Source organism: Vicugna pacos, chromosome 15, assembly GCF_048564905.1.
Source record: "Vicugna pacos chromosome 15, VicPac4, whole genome shotgun sequence".
In the NCBI taxonomy this organism is placed as follows: Eukaryota; Metazoa; Chordata; class Mammalia; order Artiodactyla; family Camelidae; genus Vicugna; species Vicugna pacos.
Window position 1 is genome coordinate 44,718,968 of NC_133001.1, and position 12,489 is coordinate 44,731,456.

At 38.6% G+C, this 12,489-nt stretch overlaps 1 non-coding gene and 1 pseudogene across 1 annotated transcript; one reads left to right on the forward strand and one right to left on the reverse strand.

Annotated features, from left to right (window-relative positions):
* Positions 1-7,603: 7,603 nt before the first annotated feature.
* On the reverse strand, positions 7,604-7,676 carry TRNAN-AUU (transfer RNA asparagine (anticodon AUU)). Its single transcript has one exon. It is a non-coding gene; the product is annotated as a tRNA-Asn (tRNA).
* Positions 7,677-8,669: 993 nt separating this feature from the next.
* Positions 8,670-10,455, forward strand: LOC102534868 (large ribosomal subunit protein eL15-like; annotated as a pseudogene).
* The last annotated feature ends 2,034 nt before the right edge of the window (positions 10,456-12,489 follow it).

The window sequence follows — 12,489 nt, forward strand, 5'->3', positions numbered from 1 at the left end:
CCTCACCAGGTTTAGCAGAATCTCTAGTCCAGAGTCCTCACCCCCAATAATCCCTGAAAATACCCGGAGCTACCTACCTCTCATTTACCAGGTTAATCCCCTTCTGTAGGATTTACCTCCCAAGCTAGTCTAATCTAGGCTGTGTGAAGATGCCTACAAATGAGCCACTTGTATAGGTAATACTGTCTCCTATTGGGGCTACACTCTAGTCACTGCTGATTGCCAGGCCCAGCAGATCCTTCAGTCCCCCCACCATTTGGCCTCTCTGCAGCAATTGATACTGTATTCTACATCCTTCTCCTCTGTCTTTATCTGTCTTCTGAACTTACCTTTGCTAGCACTTTTCTTTGCTGCTCCTTTTCTACAGAGCCATAGAATGTTGATATCCTCCAGGTTGTATTTTTTCCCTGCCTCTCTTCTCACTTAGACCGACTTCCTTTTGCTTCCACTGCTTCAACTGTTAATAACACCTGCATCTCCTTCTTCCAGCCCCCCACCCAATCTGCAGCCCAGTGTCTTAATTAACTTTTAAGCATCCTCAGGACAGGCAGTTTAGAGATTTTGTTGAATGATGGGTGAAATTTAAGGCATTATTTATACTGCCATCCACAAATGCTAAAGAAAGAACTTTTCTAGGGTGAGACTACTTCATAAGTAAGACCCTTTGGCTTTTTACTCTTTACTTTCATAATCACTTGCCAAAACAGTTATAATGTGCTTTTTTTCTTCCTGATTGTGTTAAAATACACATAATGTAAAATTTACCACCTTGTTATTAAATGTACAGTTCAGTGTATTAAATACATTCACACCATTGGGCAGCCATCAGTACCATCCATCCCCATAACTCTTATCATCTTGTAAAGCTGAAAATCTTTACCTATGAAACACTAACTCCCCATTCTCCCCATCCCCCAGCTACTGACAACTACCATTCTATTTTGTCTCTATGATTTTAACTACTCTAAGTACCTCAGATAAGTGGAATCATATAGTATTTATCTTTTTGTGACTGGCATATTTCACTTGGCATAATGTCCTCAAGATTCATCCATGTTGTAGCATATTACATAATTTCCTTCTTTTTTAAGGCTGAGTAATGTTCCATCATATGAACACACCACATTTTGCTTATTCATTCATCTGTTGTTGGGCACTTGGGTTGCTTCTACGTTTTCGCTATTGTGAATCATGCAGCTATCAACATATGTGTATAAATATCTCTTTGAGACCCTACTTTCAATTCTTTGGGGTATATACCCAGAAGTGGAATTGCCGGGTCATATGGTAATTCTGTTTTTCACTTTTTGAGGAACGTCCGTACTGTTCTCCACAGCAGCTGTATTGTGTTACATCCCCACAACAATGCACAAGGGTTCCAGTTTCTCCACATCCTCACCAACACTAGTTGTTTTCTGTTTTTTAATAGTAGCCATCCTAATGGGTGTAAGGTGGTATCTCGTAGTTTTGATTTGCATTTCCCTAATGATTAGTGATGCTGATCATCTTTTCATGTTCTCCTAACCCACTTTTATCTTTCCCAATTAGTCTTCTCTTCTCTAGTCATTTTTAACACCTCTCTGGCTCCACCTGTGTTTCCTAAACAGGTCCACTTCCTTAATTCCAACCAACCCTCTACCCCCAGGAACCATTAATATGGGGCAAAGATTTATTAGTTAGAATTGCTTCCTGAACCCGACACAGCCTCTTTGAAATCCATTTACTTTAGCTATTTAAGCAAAAGTTCCTTTACTCCCAAAGTACAATGCCAATCATAGACTGACTCCAATTAAATGAACATGTTTTGAACAGGTTTTTTTAAATGAAGATTAAGACAACATTTAACTTTTATTGCCCAGATAGAGCTGGTTTTAGTCCAGGTCCTATTGACCTCATAGATTAATACTAATCCTTTAGTGGACTAGAAACATGCTAGTTATATGACCAGGATCTGTAATATACCTGTTGAATTTTCTCCAAGGCATAATAGATTACTAGTCGCATAAAACATTTGGCTAGTTGTATGAAACATCTCTCCAATTACTGAGGCAAGAACTGACTTAACACTGACACTCTTTTTTCAAATAGTTTTGTTTGTTTTGATTCATAAAATAACCAAACAATAAAGAAAAGTAGAAAGCAGTTTAAAAAAAAAAAAACCTCTACTGAACCAGAAGAAAACATAGTGAACACCTTTCCGCATATTGACCATGTGTACTCACAGATACAAATACAGTATGGTATTCAATTTTATATAATAGACACACTATAAATGCTCATCGATAATCCAGTGTCTTGTACTATACAACATATTTTCATCATTAAAGTAGCTGAATACTCTTGCATTGTATGTCTCTTTAGCCATTTAATTAATCAATCCCTTACTGGAAAATGTTTACGTTGTTTTTGTTATCTTGTTTGTGTATGTATTATTTTTTGTAAAAAATTCTATAATTCTAATGCCTGCCCTTTTGCACAGTTTGAAAATTATTTTCTTGGGTTAAATTCCTAGAATATTAATTGCTGGCTCAAAAGGTACGTGTTTAATTTTTTTTACTACATATTTGCCAAATTGGCCTCCAGAAAAATTGTTCCAATCTGTGATCCTACCTACCTTGCATGAGCCTGCCACTTCCCCACAAAAAAAAAGGATTTTGTTAATTTTCCTTTGAATAGTCTTTAATTTCTGTAATTGCTTGAATTACAGACATTAAGAAGATTAGGTTTAGAGCTAGGCAGACCCAGGTTTGAAACGGCTCTGCCACTGACCAGCGGTATGACCCTGAACAAACCCTTTCAACACCTCCAAGCCTCAGTGTCCTCCTCTGTAAAACAGGATGCCAGCAAAGGATTGTTGCAAAGACTGAATGAAATAATATATGCAAAGCACTTAGTATAGTGTTCCACACTTAGGATTGCCCATGAAAAAGTAAAAATGAGCTCAAACTAAGAAAGTAAAAATCTGCCCGGCCATTCATCAAACTGGAAGAATAGGCACAGATAAAGCCAGCTGCACAGTTAACAGGATGCAATGTTCCCTAAGGACATACTGCAGCTGTAAAGTGTCATAATAGCCGCTTTCTTCAAGTGACTACTGCTTTCCTACTCACTGCGAAACCTTGTTCTTCACAATCCTAAGTATCAGAAACTTTGAGGTTCATAACTATATCAGTAAGAATTATGTATCCACCTCTTGCCTGGAGAATCTAAGTCCTTTTTGACAGAAATGTAGCCTTGATTTAAAACCCAGGCATAGAGTTTTAGATAAAGGGGTTTCTGGACAAATATTCTGCATCTGTCTTAACTTTATTGTTTCCAAAGCAATAGAATCCTGGTTCCACCTTGCAGTCCAGATTGGATGTTGAACCCTTTACATAGCCTTGCTTTATTTTGAGCCTATAAAGGTACTGTTTTATTTAAATTGCATCTAAACTCTGCTGAAATTGACCACATCCTAGTGTGTGATATTAAGTAGGAATAGATATTACATAAACACAGGGTTTCATTTGGAGCATCTTAAAAATTTCTTTTTGACACTTTGAAAATATTATTTGTTAAGTTAGCTGTTGTTAAACAAATTGAATGGTTTTTGCCTCCAAATAATACTGATTTTGAATTGTTTCTTGGAGTTTCTTTCAGTTCTAGCACACTCTAAGCTGTTATTTGAGTGGCAAAACTTTTTGCACAGAAAGTTGATCTTTTTAAATTGAGGTGTAATTGACATATAACATTTTATTAGTTTCAGGCACACAACATAATGATTCAATATTTGTATACACTGTGAAATGATCACCACAGTAAGTCGTTACCATCCGTCACCATATAAAGTTACACATTGTTTCTTCTGATGAGAACTTTATTCCCTAAGCAACTTTCAAATATGCAATACAGTATTATTGACTATATTCACCATGCTGTATTACATTTCATGACTTACTTATGCTACAGCTGGAAGTTTGTACCTCTTGACTTCCTTTACCCATTTTGTCCACTCTCTAACCCCCATCCCCTCTGGTAACTGCCAGTCTGTTCTCTGTATCTGTGACATTGACTTTGTTTTGTTTTGTTTGTTTTGTTTTTTAGATTTCACATATAAGTAAAATCATACAGATTTCTCTTTTTCTGTCTGACTTATTTTACTTAGCATGATACCCTCAAGTCTGTCCATGTTGTCACAGATGGCAAGATATTTTTATGGCTGAGTAGTATTTCATTGTATATTATACCACTTCTTCCTTATCCATATATCCATCGATGGACACTTAGATTGTTTCCATATCTTGGCTATTATAAATACTGCTGCAATGAAAGTCTTCTCAAATTGATGTTTTTGTTTTCTTCAGACAAGTATCCAGAAATGGACTTGCTGGAACATATGGTAGTTCTAGTTTTAATTTTTTGAGGAATCTCTATACTGTTTCCATAGTGGCTGCACCAATTTACATTCTTACCAGCAGTCCACAAGTGTTCCCTTTTCCCTACATCTTCACTAACATTTGTTATAGCTTGTCTTCTTGATGATAACCATTCTAATAGATGTGAGGTGATACCACCTTGCAGTTTTGAATTGCATTTCCCTGATGATTAGTGATGTTGAGCATTTTTTCACATGCTTGTTGTCCATCTGAATGTCTTCTTTGGAAAAATGTCTGTTCAGATCCTCTGCCCATTTTTTAATCGGACTGGTTTGTTTTTTTTGGTTTTTGGTTTTTGGGGTTTTTTGGGTTTTGGGGGGGTTTGCTATTAAGTTGTCTGAGTTTTTTAAATATATTTTGGATATTAACCCCTTATTGGATATGACTTGCAAATATTTTCTCCCATTCAGTAGGTTGCCTTTTCATTTGCCTGATGGTTTCTTTCACTGTACAAAAGCTTTTTATTTTGAGGTGGTCCCATTTATTTATTTTTGCTTTTGTTGCATTTGCTTTTGGAGTCAGATCCAAGAAATCATCATCAAGACCAATGCCAAAGAGCTTACTGGCTGTTTTCTTCTAGGAGTTCTATGGTTTCAGGTCTTACATTCAAGTTTTTAATCCATTTTGAGTTAATTTTTGTGTATGGTGTAACATAGTGATCTAGTTTCATTCTTTTACATGTTACTGTCCAGTTTTCCCAACACCATTTATTGAAGACACTGTCCATTCCTCATTGTATATTTTGCCTACTTTATCATAAATGAATTGGCTGTACATGCATAGGTTTATTTCTGGGCTCTCTGTTCTGTTCCATTAATCTATGTGTCTGTTTTTATGCCAATAGCATACTGTTTTGATTATTAAAACTATGGGGCTATAGCATAGTATAGTATGATACTATACTATTGGCATACTGTCACCAGCTTTCTTCTTCTTTCTCAGGATTGCATTGGCTGTTCCAGGTCTTTTGTGCTTCCATACAAATTTTAAGATTGTCTGTTCTGTTTTTGTGAAAAATGCCATTAGAATTTTGATAGGGATTGCATTAAATCTGCAGATTGCTTTGGGTATATGGACATTTTAACAATATCAATTCTTCTAATCCATGAGAATGGAATATCTTTCCATTTATTTGTGTCTTCAATTTTTTTCATCAATACCTTGTAGTTCTCAGTGTACAGGTATTTTGCCTTCCTATTGCTAGGTATTATTATTATTTTTGATGCAGTCATAAACAGAATGATTTTCTTAATTTCTCTTTCTGATAGTTTGTTGTTAGTGTATAGAAATGCAACCAATTTTTCATATTGACTTGGTACCCTATGACTTTACTGAATTTGTTTATTAGTTCTGACAGCTTTTGGGTGGAGTCTTTAGGGTTTCCTAGTTATAAAATCATGTCATCTGCAAATAGTGACAATTTTACTTCTTCTAGTTGATTTTTTTAAGTCAAATAAATAACATTATGTCATCTTGTTCTGTTATCAAATAACAGGATTTCTGGTCTCTTTCTCAGGTCTTGTTGATTAGTTGCTGTAACTTTATTCCTGCACATTACACAGCAGCTTTTTTCTAAAATATCCTTAGTTTCTATGTTAGTCAATTCACTTGTCAGAGCTAACTACTTAGCACACCATCTTGCTTCATGCTTGGTAGAGAATTCTCCGGTGATATATGCAGCTCCAGTGTGTCCTGGACCCAATGGCAATTAGGTGTGATCATGTTTAAAAAGATAATCTTTCATGTATAACGGAAAAGTTGTGCTCTACACTGGGATTTGACACACCTTTGTAAAATGACTATAACTCAATAAAAAAAGTTTAAAAAAAAAAGATAATATTTCTTTTCTGAATGATCCCCTCACACCTTTTAGTCTCAACAACTGTCCTGCTTCTCCTAAGGTGGACATTACCCATTGACACTAATTGTAACTAAGAAGATGAAGGTACCATGAAATTCCTTTGGTTTTTACATCTGAATTTTGGGGATTATAGTCTCTGTGACGGACATTTTGGTTATCATTTTTCACTACTAACCGCACAATGCAATGAACGCACTATCCTCTATTTTCCCAAGCATTAACGACGTAAAACACAGGCATGCCTCCCCAACATATGTAGGCTTCAGTCGGACTTGCTGTAGTGGCTGCTTCTCACTTTTGAAGTCTGAATGTCACTGTCAGTTGTATATGTAGGACTGGATTGGCAGTGGCCTGTGTTGTGTGCTTCAAGAGATGCCAGACATACCCTCACGCCCAAGCTTACCAGAGTGCCTGCTACTTCAACAACAGAGATTCATTCCTTTGGGTTTGTAACTTGCTATCTCTGGATGATCCTTTCAACCTATGTTTCTCCTGATATGATTATCATAGAAAATTAAGAGCATACAGAGAACTTGATAAATGAAAACAGACATTACCTGTAGCTCATGGCTCAAGACTCCACTGTTGTTAACATTTTGGTATTTCCTCCTTTTCCTTTCACATATATGAAGTTGAAAAGATAATCTTCTTTTTGGAAACTCTTTTGTTACGATTTAAGCAGCCTTACAGTAAAAGAAATCTGATGAATATAAATTCCAAGCATTTCTCTAAATTTACTTCTGGTTCTTCATTCATTCAATAAACATTGGCTAAATACCTACTACAAGCAAAGCACTGAGCTAGACACAGATTAGTGATATAGAATCGCTGTGATATATATGCCTTATCAGTATATAAAAATTCACGTGTTCTTACAGATCAGTAATCAGACATGTAATCAGTACGTAAACTAAAAAAGAAATCAGTGCATAAACTATTTTAGATTCTAGTTTCATTTTCCAACATTACATCTTGTAGATTACATACATGCCCCAAACTTTTTGGATTTTAAGGGTTGTAGAGTATTCGGCTGTATTGATTTCACCATTCCCTATTATTGCAAATTTGGGGTACTTTCTCTTCCCGCTGGGTATTTTATCCTCCCTCTTGCTTTTAGAGTCTTTCCTCAGATGTAAATCCTCAAAGGAAGTTCAAAGGAAGTTGTCAAACCATAGGGCATAATCATTTATTTGAGCAAACCTCTTTTAGAATTCAAATAGAGGAGGAAGAGCAAATTACACATGCTTTTTTTATTTTTTTAAGTGTTTTGGGGGGGTTGGGAGGTAATTAGGTTTATTTATCTATTTATTTGTTTGTTTATTTTTAATGGAGGTACTGAGGATTGAACCCAGGACCTTGTACATAATAAGCAGACACTCTACCACTGAGCTATACCCTCCCCCTACATGTGCTTTAGACTGCTCACAATTTAGGTCAAGCAGGTGGTTTTCTTCCTATTTGGGGGAGGTGGGGGCACTGAAACAGGTAAGTATCACAGAGGGAAGTCATAGGCCAACAGAGATGAACTTTACCCTCTTCATAGTTCAGCCTGCCTTTCTGAGAGCAACAGAAATGGTTACTAGGAGTTATGCCCTTTCCACAATTATTAGGTTAGATTCCACAAGCCTGCATGGGAGCTCACTGAGGGCAGGGCCCTCCACATTCAGCATAAACCTAACACCCCTTGTCTTTCATTAGATTTGGCTTTCAGAAGAAGAACCTGCACTACTGCACTTTAAACACTGGTAAAACTAACAGCTATTGTTACACCAATTCATTCTTTCCTATCTGTGCTGACCAATAGTGACTGAATTTTCCCATGAAGATGGGGCCTCCCAGCTGTTGATGCTGGGGAACAGGACCTCTGCGAAGGCAGCTGATACAGTGAGAGCTCATGGTGATACCCACTAGTGCCCTGCTGAAAACTCCCCCGGCAGGACCTCCTGAGGGCATACTCACTGTGGAACCCCCATAACTTCGGTGGGTCTGGCCATGCCCTGGCCAAACCTTCCCTGCACTCACACTCACTACTGAGCTGCAGACAACAGCAGATTCAAGCGGGCAGCTGTGGAATCTTCTGGGTGGCTACCTGGTGCAAAGTCCCCCTCTTTCAGCTTGGTGGGGTGGACACATTCCTCCTTCCCTCCCACCTTCCAAGGCTGCCCAAACTCTCCCACTTGGGCAGAAGAAAGGGATAAGAAAGCAGAGTAGGGGAAATTACTAACTATACTTCCTCAGTCCTAAATGCAGGCTGGCAGCCCCTAAGGTTTTAAATACAAGAATCATAAGTAGAGATTTCATCCAGAGATTCATTCATGCAATCATTCAGTAAATATTTATTAAGAACCCAATGTGTGCTAAGCATTATTCTAAGTGTCAAAGATGCAGGGGAAACAATTTCTGTCCTCAAAAGCTTACATTGTGGAAGAAATAGACAACAAATGAATAAATAAGTAAATGAGGAGAGGTTTCATCTAAGTAGAATATCTAAAGTAGAAAAAAATATATATATATATATTTAGCATCAGTGCTAAAATAATCCAATGTACTAATCACTCTGGATTACTCTCAGAACTTCCCTCCAGTACCAAACTGAATAAAATCTATGAATGTTCTTCATTTCAATTGAACAAACTGAACACTTACTTCCTACGGTAGCTGAGAAGCTATAAGGACTGAAAAAGAGAGGCTTCCTGCCCTCAAGGTACTCACCTTCTAATAGGGAAGTTTCATGTATTCAATTAACATGATAGTTGGTGCTTGTACCATATAGCTCCTTTTTGGAAAGGGAAGTATACATATTTCCATTTGTGGAGCTAGCATGTGTCAAGGATATGCTTCAAACTAAGCATACCCTGGGTGCACAAACTCAGAGCCTGCACACAGCTTCTTGTTCCAAGTGTCTATAGCTTACAATTCCAGAAAAGACGTTCTTTTGCCCCTCTACTCTCCCCCGTTGCCCAGCCTCATCACTGCCCTCCAGCCTCTCCTTAAGCTATCAGAGAGTGTGCTGTCTCCTCACTTTCCTATTGTCCCTAGGGTCAGGAGAAGCTGGGGACACTCTCTCCCTTGGCTCTTCTCTCCTCTAATTTCCTACACTCACAAACTCATATAAGGCAGGAAGAGATCTTGACGCAACTTACTCATATTACAGATAATGCAGTTGAGACCTGGAGAACCTAAACGACTTGTCCAAGTTCAAACAACTAGTTAGTTGCTTCCTGCAGGAGGGATTTTGGCTGGGATGAGTCTGAGGGAAGGCTTTCTGAGACCAAGTGTCACAGATTTAAAGGGTCTTGCTTGCCTGCTGCTTGCTGTTGGCATGGAAAGGAAGAAGAGCCCTCGGTTGGCCAAAAAGAGGTAACACAGAGAACAGTAAAATCACCTGGCCACCCAGAGAAGTAGGGGTGGATGCATGATTACAAGGCATAAAGGAGTGGGCACTGGGAGGTCAAGACTAACTCGCATGTTGAGATCTATTGTTGGAGAGAAATGATGGCAATCAAGAATTTCAATGAACACGCCTTTTCCTTTTCGTTTGGTGGCAGCCATCAGGTGAGCCGAGATGGGTGCTTACAAGTACATCCGGGAGCTATGGAGGAAGAAGCAGTGCGATGTCATGCGCTTTCCTCTCAGGGTGCGCTGCCGGCAATACTGCCAGCTCTCGGCCCTGCACAGGGCCCCCGCCCTACCCGGTCCGATAAGGCGTGCCGACTGGGATGCAAGGCCAAGCAAGGTTACGTCACATACTGGATTCGTGTGCGCCGTGGTGGCCGCAAACGCCCCGTTCCTAAGGGTGCTACCTACGGCAAGACTGTCCACCATGGTGTTAACCACCCGAAGTTTGCTCGGAGCCTTCAGTCTGTCACCGAGGAGCGAGCTGGACGCCACTGTGGGGCTCTGCGGGTCCTGAATTCTTACTGGGTTGGTGAAGATTCTACATACAAATTCTTTGAGGTTATCCTCATTGATCCATTCCATAAAGCTATCAGAAGAAATCCTGACACTCAGTGGATCACCAAACCAGTCCACAAGCACAGGGAGATGCTAGGGCGGACATCAGCAGACCGAAAGAGCCCTGGGCTTGGAAAAGGCCACAAGCTTCACCACACAATTGGTGGTTCTCGCCGTGCAGTTTTGAGAAGGCGCAATTCTCTCCAGCTCCACCTTTACCGCTGATATAAGTAATGTTTGTAAAATTCTTACCTAATAAACAATTTAAGACATTCATGTCTGCTTAAAAGTGGTTTTTAATTTGTCTGTTAAAAATTAGTTGTCTGCATGTTGTTTCCTGAATGCATTGTTAAATTATGAAAGTTAAAAGTGCAATAATGTTTAAAGACTAAGTGACGGTGTATCTTGTTTCTAATAAGAGAAATGCTTTTGTCTTTGCTTTATCTTATTAGGGAGTTTATATGTCAGTGTGTAAAATGCTGTTTGCTACAATGGATGTAAAATAAGTTCTGTAAAAGAGGAAGTGCAGAAATTAGCCCTGTAGATTTGTTGGTGCATGTGATGAAACCTACAGCTTTTTGGATGATGCAATGCTCTGCTGGTTTACTCTAAAGTGGCTGTCTTATGGAGTTTGGCAAAGACAAACTTTTAAAATTGGATTTTCCTTGGAAATGTGAGAGGTGTCCTGATCCTTTACCATATGTGGAAAAAAAGTTCACTAAGGGCCCACATTTTTAGATGTCATCTACTATTCCATTTATGTAACTGCCACTTCTGAAAGGAGGAAAGAAAGAATGCCACCATTTTTAAGAGAATTGAGTAAACCTGTTGCCAGAGAGTTCTCACAAATCAAACAAAATCTGGTTAAATTGCCTTGGCCTCCATGGTACCATTGATCACATAAAAGGTGGAAGCTCCTGGTTCAATCTCATAAATAACTGGGATCTCTAGAATACTGAATTTCATGCAAAGTAGTAATGTTATTTACACTGCTATGTATTGAAACTGATGAAAATTGAACATTAGGTGAGAAGGGAATTACTAGCCTTAAGGTTTGTAAACTAGTAATGCTAGGATTGGGAAATTGGTATTCGTTGGATACCTTTTGATTGTAGGAGGATATAATAAAACCTGGATCAAAAAATTTTAAGTGTTTTATCTGTAATACTACTTTGTGACCATTTTGAACCCTCAAGCTACCTTGGGGGGGGGGATATGGTTGGTTTTGTTTAACAGTAACATTACTAGGTCTAATCAATGTCATCTTGGGTCAAGCCACTTTATCCATTTCCATAAGGCTACTGAGAACAGTCATGTAGTTGGTGTCAATACAAGTTCATGGTTTCCAATCTAAAAAAAAAAAAAAGAATTTCAATGAACACAAGAGGATTATCATTTCAGTAGAAGGGAGATGTGACATGTTGGTAGACAGAGGGAAAGATCATTTATTAGAAAAGATTGAAGTTGCAAAAAAGAAAAAGAGTTGACCAAGCAAGGTTTGAGGGAAGTGAATAGGGATGAGATAAAAGCCACAAGTGGGGACATGACTATTTGACTCTGAAGTCCGTGAGGACAAGGACCATATCAGATTTTGCTCACCATTGTGTCCAGTACTTGACACAGAGTAGGAATTCTATGATATTTGTTGGAGGAATAAACAAATGAATGAATAATAAGGGAACCATCCCCCCCCCCAATGCTGCACTTATGTACTGAGTAGCAAAAGTTCAGGTCCAAATAAAAGAAGAAAAAAAAAGGCAAGAAGGAGGCTGAAATATAACACAGATGCCTGCTTTGGCCTCTTTGGCCAATGTACTGGATGACATCTGGGAAACCAAGACAAATTGTCAGCAGTCACTGCCATATAGAGAAACTGACAGTTCTGGTGACTTCAGTGCTGATGTTAATTGGAACTGTATTCTACAGCATACAGTTATTTATCATTCTGAGTTCTGAATGCCAAGTGAAATTTATCATGTAAATCTTTATATGAGGACACTGAATAGCAGAGTAGCTGGTGCCCTTGATAGAAATTCTACTGAAAAAGATAAATAAAAAAAACATAGATATGCACAAGGGTGATACTGAACATATTTAACAACTGGTATGACACGGAAGCCAACAGACCAGCCCTCAGCAACCCACAGAGCTGCCTGTGCACACTGACAATCAGGACTGCATGACCGTGTTTTTATTGATGGTGCTGAGAGAACAATAGTGCTGTTTTTAAAAGGCAGTTCTACTGAGTGGAAGGGAAAG